Raw genomic sequence first — 11,445 nt, 5'->3', positions numbered from 1 at the left:
TGAATTACCAAATACCTGAATTAACGATTTGGGACTGAAACACAGGATCAAAGTTCTCTTTCCAGGGTGATCTTGTCCCAAGCAAGTATTTTTGGGGGCTAAGCTGAATTGCTACTTCCTGGATCTTCCCGATGGTGCTTAGTGGCTAACTAAATCTGATGCTACTGTGTATATGGTTTGCATTAGCATAAAGAGCATTTTCTACAAATACTATTTGAGACTCAGAATTGCCTTTTCCTTGAATATATTATATTTTAGTTGTTTCTTTTTTCTAAGATTTTATTTATTTATTTGAGAGAGAGAGAGAGAAAGCAAAAGAGGGAACACAAGCGGGGGAGTGGGAGAGGGAGAAGCAGGCGTCCCCACCAAGCAGGGGGCCCAAAGCAGGGCTCGAAGCAGGGATCATGACCTGAGCTGAAGGAAGCTGCTTAACCAACTGAGCCACCCAGACGCCCCTTAGTTGTGTCTTTTTGAGTATCATTATGTACTTTTGTTTTGCACAGAATTTTTTTTTTCTTTTCAAGGCTCAAGTTGTTATAGTCTGGCCAATGGAAGTCCCTGAAATCTCTGCAAGCATTTTTGCTTTTTCACAACAATGAGATTTTCCAACCCATTTCTACTTTCTGCTCCAAACAGTCATAAAGTCAGTCACTCTCCAAGGAGCCCCGATTCCTTTTAGTAGAAAATAATATTAGAGGGGCGTCTGGGAGGCTCAGTCGGTTAAGCGCCCCACTCCTGGTTTCAGCTCAGGTCGTGATCTCAGCGTAGTGAGATCGAGCCCCATGTCAGGCCCTGCCCTGAGTGTGGAGCCTGGTTAGGATTCTCTCTCCCTCTCCCTCTGCCCCTCCCCACTCTCACTCGTTCTCTCTCTCTCTCTCAAAACAAACAAACAAAGAAACAAACAACTTTGAAAATAGTATTAGAGTATTTGAAAATCTTGCTGCTCTAGGGATCCCTAGCAGACTGTTCCCTAGGAACACAGCATCACTAACAGATCACTTCACTGACAGACGTGGTACATCTTTCAAAGATTTCATCAGTCAGGATCCAGGCAGTAAAACAGCAATCACAGTAGGAATTCCTACTGGATGAAAGATAATACAGGCAGTTGATTACAAAGGTGTTAGATAAGGGGCGTGGTAGTGAAAGCAAAAAGGGATGCTGAGGTAAACCAGAGATTAATAACCTAGCCGCTACTGCTAGGCGGGGGAGCAAATGGGAAGAGGTGGTATTTCTAGAAACCAAGCCTTCCGAGGAGGGCTCAGCAGGGCTGACGGCCAGAGCTCTCTCTGCAGGTGCATGCTCCATCCTCCCTGAGGGGGTGCAGCTCCGAGGGAGCTCCAGTTGCTGAGAACCTGTGAGGGGCTGTGCAAGCCTGGGGACTGTGGTGGGGACCATGGAGAGAAGCTAGAAGCTGGAGCTAGAGCTGTCTGCTGCTGCCAGTCATCTCCCAATGGGAGGGAGGAGCAGGAGAACCCCTCTTTCTTCTGCCCTTCCATTTCCCACCACTGCCTCCCAGAACCATAGGGAGCGGTCTGGCAAGGGAATGTGGGAAATGTGGAAAATGTGGCTCAGCCCTGACACCCCCAGCAGCGGAGAAGGGTGGGCCTGATGTGGGCAACAATAGCTGGACAAATAGCACAAAGGTCATGAGGTCACCAGGACTTTCCAGTTCAATTCCAACTTCTTTCAGTAATTTTTAAAAAAATCTTGTTCTGGTATAAAATATTTCCTGAGTTACCAGTTCTCCACGTGTCATATTTCTTATCAATTTTGATATGCCATCGAATATATATGTATACACATTTACATGAAACTATGTATTTAAATATCAGTATAACATTAATGGACACTATCACAGGCTAGTATCCATTTATAGTTTACTCAGGGTCTGACCTGGGGACTGGAATTACACTCCCTTTCTTTCTTTTTCTTTTATTGTGGTAAAATATATGTAATATAAAATTTACCATCTTTAAGTTTAGTAGTGTTAAGTATATTCATACTGTTGTGCAACTGATCTCCAGAACTCTTTTCATGATGCAAAACTGAATCTCTGTACCCATGGAACAATAACTCACAATCTCCCTCTCCCCAACCAATGGCAGCCACCATTCTACTTCCTGTCTCTATGAATATGCCTACTCTAGGTGACTGGTTTTAGTAGAATCATACAATATTTGTCCTTTTGTGACTGGCTTATTTCACTTAGCATAATATCTTCAAGGTTCATCTCTGTTCTAGCCTATGTCAGAATTTCCTTCTCTCTCTCTCTCTTTTTTTTTTTTTAAGATTTTACTTTTAAGTAATCCCTGCACCCAAAGTGGGGTTTGAACTCACAATCCAAAGATCAAGAGTCACATGTTCTTCCGACTGAGCCATCCAGGCACCCCTTAACGCCTTTATAATATTCTGTTATGTATATGCGTATATACACCACATTTTATTTATCCATTCATGTGTCAATAGATACTTGGGTTGCTTCTACCTTTTTGGCTATTGTGAATAATGCTGCTATGAACATGGGTATATTTCCTTTCTCTTTGATAATTATTATATAGCTTTTTGATCCTCATTCTACAGGAGTGGGTCTTAACCATGTCAGACCTGGCACTTTCTTTCATCCAAAAGTGAAGTTTGAAAATAGGGATGCCTGGGTGGCTCAGTTGGCTAAGCATCTGACTCGATTTCAGCTCAGGTCATGATCTCAGGGTCGTGAGATCGAGGCCCATGTGGGGCTCTGCACTGGGCGTGGAACCTGCTTAAGATTCTCTCTCTCCTCCCTCTGCTCCTCCCCCCTTCTCTCTCTCATTCTAAAAATAAAAAAATAAAGTTCACCTACCACATAGTTTCCGGAAAATCATTATAATGAAATAATATATATTTTATTGTGAGTAAATACCTGGGAATGATCACACAGAGAATGTAATGAAATAATCAAATGTTTGCATGTTGCACATGGTGGTCGCAGCCATAAATGTAGCCTGTCTCAGGAGCATTGTATTGGTGACTCAAATACCACAAGTAATGTTGCTTGGTGGCATGATTTCCTAATATGGGTCACCAACACTTAGGTTTGAAACAGAGCAATCTTTCTTCATAATCCACAGTAATTGTAATCACAGAAACACAGTGCATATCTGTAGTGAGCAAAAAATATTTGATGTTTCTGTCTAAAACAGTATTGGGTTCTTGGCTCAGATCATTTTCAACAGCTTCTTCCCCTTGTGGATATCATATAGGACACCGAAACTTTGTGAAGGACACAGGATGATTGGTTGTGCAGGAAGGTCCAGGGATTTACGGGATATCAAGCATCTTTGGCCCATGCCCGCTAATTGCCAGTAGCACCCCCTCAATCATGATGACAGCCAGGAAATGCCCCCATTCACTTTCAGAACTCCCCCTAGGATGCAGTACCACCCACGTTAGGAACTGCTCTTCTGCAAGTAAGTAAAGTCTCCATGCCTCTATCTGTTAAGTCTTCCCACAAGAATGCTGTGTAATTTTGGCAGTCACGAGAAAAAAACCTCGCAGACTTATTAGTCTAACTGGCCAATTAGTGTGCTCTGAAACCCACTGCCCATTTTGTGCCAAGGCCATGCTTCCCCCAGGTTTCTCCCAGCCAATGGCTGAGTATTGTGGGCATACTAAGGCAGACCTGTTCCTAGGAGGCTCGAGACTCCTCTGACAGCTGAGGCTGAACTTTCCTTAGACTGCATGGCAGACATGTCTACCCAACTTTCCTTCCCTCCTTCCTTCATTTGGGTCAGACTCGAATTGCCTTCTGACAGGTGTCCTGGCGCTCAGTTCCCTCCTCCCTTTTTTCTCTCGCATTGATATTCCCTGCATAGAATCCTTGTATGTTTTATTCCATCTCGGCATCTGCTTCTTGGTGGATTTGGACTAACACTGTAACAAAGAACCACAAAACCTCCATGGCACACAGCAATGGTGTTTATTGCTCACATTTCTCAGAGCGGTGGGGGGCGGGAAACTAGACAGCTCTGCTGATTGGCTGGGTCCGCTTCCGTATTTGGGGTAGTCAGGCCAATAGTTGATCCAGGATGACCTCTGCTATGATGACGGGGGACTCAGCTGTGCTCCACGTGTCTCTGTCTCCCTGCAGGCATGTTCTGATGGCAATGGCACAAGAGAAAAGCCTAACGTGTAAGCGTATTTCAAACCTCTGCTTGCCTTGGGTCAGCTATACCCATTGGCTGAAGAAAGTCATATGGTTGAGTCCAGATTGAGTTGGAGGACCCTGAAAAGTAACATAACAAAAGATCAGGATACAGGGAAAGGTGAAGAATGGGGCTATTTTCAGAATCTACTACAATGTCTGTGCATTTTCCCTATTGGTGAAGCGCTGCTATTTCCCAGTTTATAAAAAAATTGTAACCTCTTGGGCGCCTGAGTGGCTCAGTTGGTTAAGCGACTGCCTTCGGCTCAGGTCATGATCCTGGAGTCCCGGGATCGAGTCCCGCATCGGGCTCCCTGCTCACCAGGGAGTCTGCTTCTCCCTCTGACCCTCCCCCCGTCTCATGTGCTTTCTCTCTCATTCTCTCTGTCTCTCAAATAAATAAATAAAATCTTAAAAAAAAAAATTGTAACCTCTCTTAAAATTTTCTATAGCCACATCAATGTAGAGTAACTTGATAGAGAAGTCTGAAATGCTAAGTATTTACCAGGAGACTCTGAGTTATCCACATGAAGCTATTTAAACTGGAGAAAAACTTCTATGACATTCATTACCAAGTTAAGGCCCATTTTCTCCCCGCCCCCGCCCCCCACCTCGATGACCCAGTGCTGATCTCCAGAACTCTTTTCATGATGCAAAACTGAATCTCTGTACCCATGGAACAATAACTCACAATCTCCCTCTCCCCAGCCAATGGCAGCCACCATTCTACTTCCTGTCTCTGTGAATATGCCTACTCTAGGTAACTGGTCTTAGTAGAATCATACAATATTTGTCCTTTGTGCTGTGACTGCCCAGGACAAAGATTAGATCAGCTACAGATAGCAAATAATCTACATTTTCTTTGTGCGTTATAGTGATTGGTTGAATTTTCAAACCCCTTCCACACAAAAATAGAGAAGTTTGGGCATGATTATTTTTAAAATAAATTTGAATGAATTCGAAGTGATCCATATGATAACATCACTTACTTGCAGGCAATGTTCTTTCTTAAGTAGGAGAAAAATCTGTTGTGGTTCAGGTCAGTAGCCAGGAATTACATCTAAGCCTAGGTTCACCGTAGCTGTGGGCACTGAGTATAGGCATCATTTGTCATGTGTGTCCTAGAAGAAAATGAGTGGAGAACCTCAACTGTAGGCCACAGTGACCTCTCTCTCACTGCTTCAAGCTTCTATAACCCACACCTTCTGGTAATGTTCCTCAAATCTCTTCTGCAACAAAATCAAGAATGGAGCCTTCCAACCCCATGCACCATCCTCCCCCTCATTTATTCTCTCGTAAAAATAATTAATGTTTTATAATTTTGAAAATTTTTTAGCCTGAAGAACAGGCTCAAGAACAAAACAGTTAACATCCATATACCCCTCACCTACTTTTGTCAGCCAGTAGCATCTTGCCTCCCTCACTACGTTAGTCTCTGTGTATGTACACACATTTCCCCTTTGCCAAGCCATCCAAGAATGGTGTGCAGACATCTTGACGCTAGGCCATTGTCCTATTACCCAGAACACTGTTGCCACATCTAAGAAACTCAACATTAGGTTTAACACACATGAAATTTCCCCAGTGGTCTCAAAATTATACTTTGCTTTTCTTTTAATTCAGATCCCATTGGATTTGGTTGTTAGATCTGACTAATCTGTTAACTGGAAGAATAAAAAATATATTGATGACTGGGTCCCATCCCAGAGCTACAAAAATAAAATTTCCAGGGTTGGAGCCCTGGAATCTATTCTTTCTAAACTCTTTCTAGATGACTCTGATGAGAGTCAAGTTTGGGGACCACTGAGTTCTACTTGTAAGGTTAGTTATCTTTTCAGAAGGCCACCACTGTTTCCCAAACAGACCTCAGAGAATTCTAGGGCCAGGCTTAAATTAAATTAAACTAAATTCTCGGGGGAACCATAACCCATTCTAATTGATGTCCATTTCTTTTCTACCCTATCCAACCTCCCTCTCCTTTAATTCCTCCTGCTTCTCTTCTTAGCACTGTACAGGTGGTATGGCTTACGATTTTTTGACTTTACCATGGTATGAAATTGATGTGCATTCAGTAGTAACAGTACTTTGAATTTTAAATTTGGATATTTTTCCCAGGCTAGTGATATGCACTAAGATCCTCTCTCACGATGCTGGGCAGCGGCAGCTCCGGCTCCCAGTCAGCCACACAATCAACAGGGTCAACAACTGATACACTTACAACCAGTCTACACCCATAGAATCAGTCCATTTTTTTTTTCACCTTCAGTACAGTACTCAATAAATGACATGGACACTCAACACTTTATTATAAAATAGCCTTTATGGTAGGGGATTTTGCCCAGCTGTAGGTTAATGCAAATGTTCTGAGTACGCTCAAGGTAGGCTAAGCTAAGCTATGTTGGGCCATAGTTTAGGTATATTAAATGTATTTTCAACTTACAATATTTTCAATTTTGGGACGTTAACCCTTTAAGTGGAGGAAGATCCCTCCTCAGGAAGAAGGATTTGATTGATAGGCTTCGAAGTCCTAGCCCTAGACCTTTTCTTGGATTTCTCTTTAGTTCAAACTCTGTTAACTCCATGTCCTTATAAATATTCTTTGATTGAATCGTGGGCTGGGGTAATGCAGGAGAGGAGGGTTGGCTTGTTGAAATGCAGGTTCCTAGGCCATCCACCAGGCTCAGGAATATGCACTTTGATCAGCTCCCCAAGTAATCCATACTCCTTTCTTTGTATTTCACTCAATGGACCTTGCAGAATGATTTACGTTCACTCAGCAACTCAGTAAACATCTGGTTGTGTCAATGAATTAAATTCCTACCCACAGAACCCTTGCCCACAAAACACAGACACCAAACTAACTTATATTCCCATCTTGTACTCATCTCTTCTGATGCTACCAGTTCACTGTTCTAAGAAGCACACGGCAGCTAACATAGCTTTAGCTCGTCTCTAAAACCATAGAAACAGACTTATTTCTGTTTCATTCTGCCTTTTACTCCCACTCTGACCAAATTCCCTTTTAGTGTTGACTCACAGTGTTTATCTCACTGTGCACCTGACCTTTTGGTTCTAGGGGCATCTTTATGGCCCCCTTTTTTCTTTTCCTTCTTTTTGGTGGGTAGAGATGATGCCTGAGAAAGGATCACAGATCACGAAGTCACCAGTGCTTTGATGCCACAATGCCCCTGCACACGAAGTTTGTTCACCATGCAAGGAAAATAACTTATTTATTATTTTGGATTTTCACCTCACTTGCTTTGTTTGCTAAGTAATCTGATCTATTTGAAAGGCAAAATATTCTTTTTTAAAAATCACATTGCATTTTCTACAAAGCTGTGTTTTGCTGACATGGAAAGAATGAGGCTAAAGTTTAACTTTTTAAGTATAATTGTTAATTATAATTATTAAACTATCTGGTATCTCTCAGTAAAGGTAAAGAAGTACTCTAGAATCCAAATTGGCCTTTGTGGGATATGGTTTTCCTTTTTTAGTCCATTCATGGCAGAAAATAATTCCTGCTATGTGATTCTAGTGACACCATTATCATTCTAGTGAAATAATACGGAAAATCCTGAACTGGCATCAGATGTGAAATCAGAACTGAGAATATCTCTTTACTAGCAGAAGTCTGCAAGCATGTACTATACAAAGTATTCCACCAATACATAAGCACATTAGGAGTGATAGACAGTCATTGTTGACAATATAGGAAAAACACCATTCTTACGACTTCTTAAAAAAGTCCATAGCATTGCTTTAGTGAGGGAAATGAATTCTTCTTCATGATAGATGATGCAGTCATGGCTTTAAGAACATGACTAAATGATCCCAAAGGAACTTTCTAACAGAGTCGTCCAAAGGGACCTCAGAGCGAGGGCACTTGTGGGAGCAATGACGTATGTGTGCAGATCTAGAATGCACGCACATGTAAGCTTTAAGGATGTTACTGTGGGTCAAAGATGGCAGCAAATTCTTTGCTACTCCCTTTTTTAGAGGTGGAGTCTAATTCTCCTCTGTTGAATCAGGGCTGGTCTTAGTGACTTGCTTGACCACCAGCGTGTGCAAGAAGGGACACTCTGAGGCGAGGTCAGAAGTCTTGCAGCTTCTACCTAGATTTCTTAGAACATTCCCTCTGAAGGAAGTCAACCACTATAAGAAATTTGACTACACTGAGATCACTCTGTGGTGAGGAAGTCCACGCTAGCCACACTGAGAGACAGACAGACAGAAGAGAGAGAGATGCTCAGCCAGCCCCAGCTATTCCAGCTACAATAGCCCAGGCACCTGCGGTACGAATGAAAGAGCCATCTTGGACATTCCAGCCTCAGTAAACACAATGTGGAAAAGAACCGAGGATCCCAGCAGATGGCCAGGCATGTGGCTTTGGTTGAGTGCAGCCATGTCCAGTCATGAAGCCATCCCAGCTAAGGCTCTAGCCTGAATTTCTGGCCTACAGAATCATGAGCATAAGAAAATGGCTGTACTTTTATGCTGCTATGTTTTGGAGTAGTTTGTTCTATAAAAATAGATAACTGGAACAGATGTTGAAAAGAGGGTTTATATGACTCAGCTATTGCCACAATGATACAGCATAACACATGACTCCAAATCTCAGTAGGTTCAACAATAGCATTTTATTTTTCTCACTTAGGGGCCTGTGGGCTGCCTGGGATGTCTTCTTCAGGCAGCAAGGCAGTTGGCTTTGCAGGGGCAGGCTGGATTCAGACACGTTTCTCACCTTTGTTCTGCTGCCAAGCTAAAGGGACAGCATCTACCTGGGGCATGCTGACTCACATGTATGCAGGAGTCCAAGTAAAACTCTGCAAAACATTTCGATGCCTCTGCTTGCTTCACATCCACTTATTTCATTGGCCAAGTACGTCATATGGTCAAGCTCAAAATCAAAAAGGTGAGTAAATATACTCCAATCCAACTGGGAGAAACAAGAGAGGAAATACTTACTGAACAGTACTTACTCCAACCTACTGAGAGTTTCAAGCATCAAACGATGGTGGTGGTGGTGATGGCAAGTGGTATCAGACTGGACCACTTGTAAGGTATTTTGTAATTTGGTACTTATACATCTAAAATCCAGAGAAAACACATGTAAGTGTTGTAGGGGGAGGTGTCTAAATACAGGAATCAATGATTTTTTGTACTAAATACCAACAAGGAGGAGGCGTGTAAAATTATGAAAAGACAAAAGAAATGTAATGGAAGTGCAGAAGGAGAGGAATTAAGAAAAAAAAAAGGAGAGAAAAAGAAAGCAGAAATTTAAACCCTTCAGCAACTGTTGCGGAGGCCAGGAGCAGATAACCTGCCTCTTGGTTTGCCTCACCTGCAGGGAGAGCAGCTCCAGGGCAGCCAGTCCCTGAAAGAAGCCCCCAGACACCAGCTCCTATTTAAAGACAGGTGTTTCCAGTTCAAACATTAGGCGCAGCATAAGGCGCCCACAACACGGCTCTCCCACTCGGCACCACACTTATGTCCAGGGAAAGCACCAGCAGGGCAGGTTGTTCGTCACTCCCAGCGGAGGGTTAACTATTAACACAGCTCTGGGCTGCACAAAGCTGTGGGAAGCAAGCGCGGTGGAAGCAAGGGGGCTTCAGAAAGGCTTTGCAAGAGAAGTGAACTGGGACTGCATGGAGAGGTGAGAAAATGTGGAAGCAGCACACAGCCCCATGTTTGTAGCATGCCTAGAGGGTACAAGCTTGGAGAGGGAACGGACGCCAGATCCTGGTAGGTGTTGAATACCAGGATGAAAAGCATATTCTTAATTCAGTGGGAGCCACTGAAAGCTTTTGAGCAAGAAGTAGTATGAAGGAGTTGTCCTAGAATACAATTCTTTCCTGCTTCTTTAGTAACAGAGCACCAATCTTTTGTTAAAAAATTAATTTAATTATTTATTGAAGTATAGCAGACACACAGTGTTACATTAGTTTCAAGTGTACAACATAGTGATTCAGCAAGTCTATATGTCAAGCTGCGCTCACCCCAAGGGTAGCTGCCATCTGTCACCATACACTATTACAATATCATTGACTATATTCCCTATGCTCTCCCTTTCATTCCCACAACTTATTCATCAGAAGCACCGATTTTTAACTGGGGATATGCCTGTGAAAAATAAAGATTACATTTCCTAACTTCTCTTGCAGCTAGGTAAGGTCATGTTGTAAATTCTGTTTAATGAAATATAAAGCACATAGCGTGAACAACTTTTAGGAAATATTCTTAAAGGGAGAGGACATTGCTCCTTCATTTTTTTCCTACTGGAAAAGTGGAACCTAATCCTAACATGTATATTATGCATTAGGAAGATTGGCCTAGGGCAAGGCAAAATATAGGATGGCTGGAACAAGAAGAGCATTGGAGATAGGAAGACTAATTAGGAGAACATTTTGGTAGCCAAGATAAGAAGTGAGGAAATAAGACCTGAGCCAGAATGGTAGCAGTGGGAATGGATGGGAGGGGTGGATGTGATAAATATTGCCAAAGGAGTGTCTGTGGGACTTGGCAATTGATCAGATGAGAAGAGACACTAGAGAAGGAAGAACCAAAGGTCACCTGAGGCTTCATACAGAGACAACCAGGTGGTCAATAATGTTAGGTCACCTGAGGCTTTATTATTTATTATTTAACATTATTGACTAGGTGGTCAATATGTTCATGTTAGTAATGTTAGCAGATATAGGGGGTCCAGAAGCCTTGAGAAATGCCACCATGAGTTTGATTTTGGAGGTGCTGTGGGTATGCTTGCAGGATATTCAGGTGGAGATATAAAGCAGGTAATTGAAAATTCATTTCTGGAGCATGATTTCAGAGTCCTTTGGGTAAAAGTGGTCATCAAAACAAAGGGAGGGGCTGGTTGGCAAAATAGAGTGTGTCTGTAGAAAATCCTTTCTTCAGTGCACACAGAGAAATAAACTGTGTTCTGAAAACATAAAAATATGTTAGCATGCTCCCCTCCTTCCATCAAAAAAAGCCTACAAACTCCAGCCAATGGCTGGCTGACTGGCTGGCTTCAAGCAAGGAAATCCTCCCAGGTCTCAAAATTTGGACAGCTCCCTAATGTTCCTTAGGAAGGCATTTCGATTTGTACAAATATCTGTCATGACACGTTTGAAGATGCCTCCTTTTCAGCAAGAGATCTAGAATAATTGCCTTCCTCCTTAACTCAGGTTAGCCACATGTAAGAAGACTCCCTTTTCCCAGAAGTCTTAAAAGACCAATTCCTTTCAAAAGCAGAATGAGAAAAT

The sequence above is a fragment of the Callorhinus ursinus genome, unplaced genomic scaffold (assembly GCF_003265705.2).
Source record: "Callorhinus ursinus isolate GAN/ISIS: 27379988/994484 unplaced genomic scaffold, GSC_fseal_2.0 scaffold10, whole genome shotgun sequence".
NCBI classification, from domain to species: domain Eukaryota; kingdom Metazoa; phylum Chordata; class Mammalia; order Carnivora; family Otariidae; genus Callorhinus; species Callorhinus ursinus.
The sequence above is the reverse complement of the archived record's forward strand: the minus strand, read 5'-3'. Positions refer to the sequence as shown.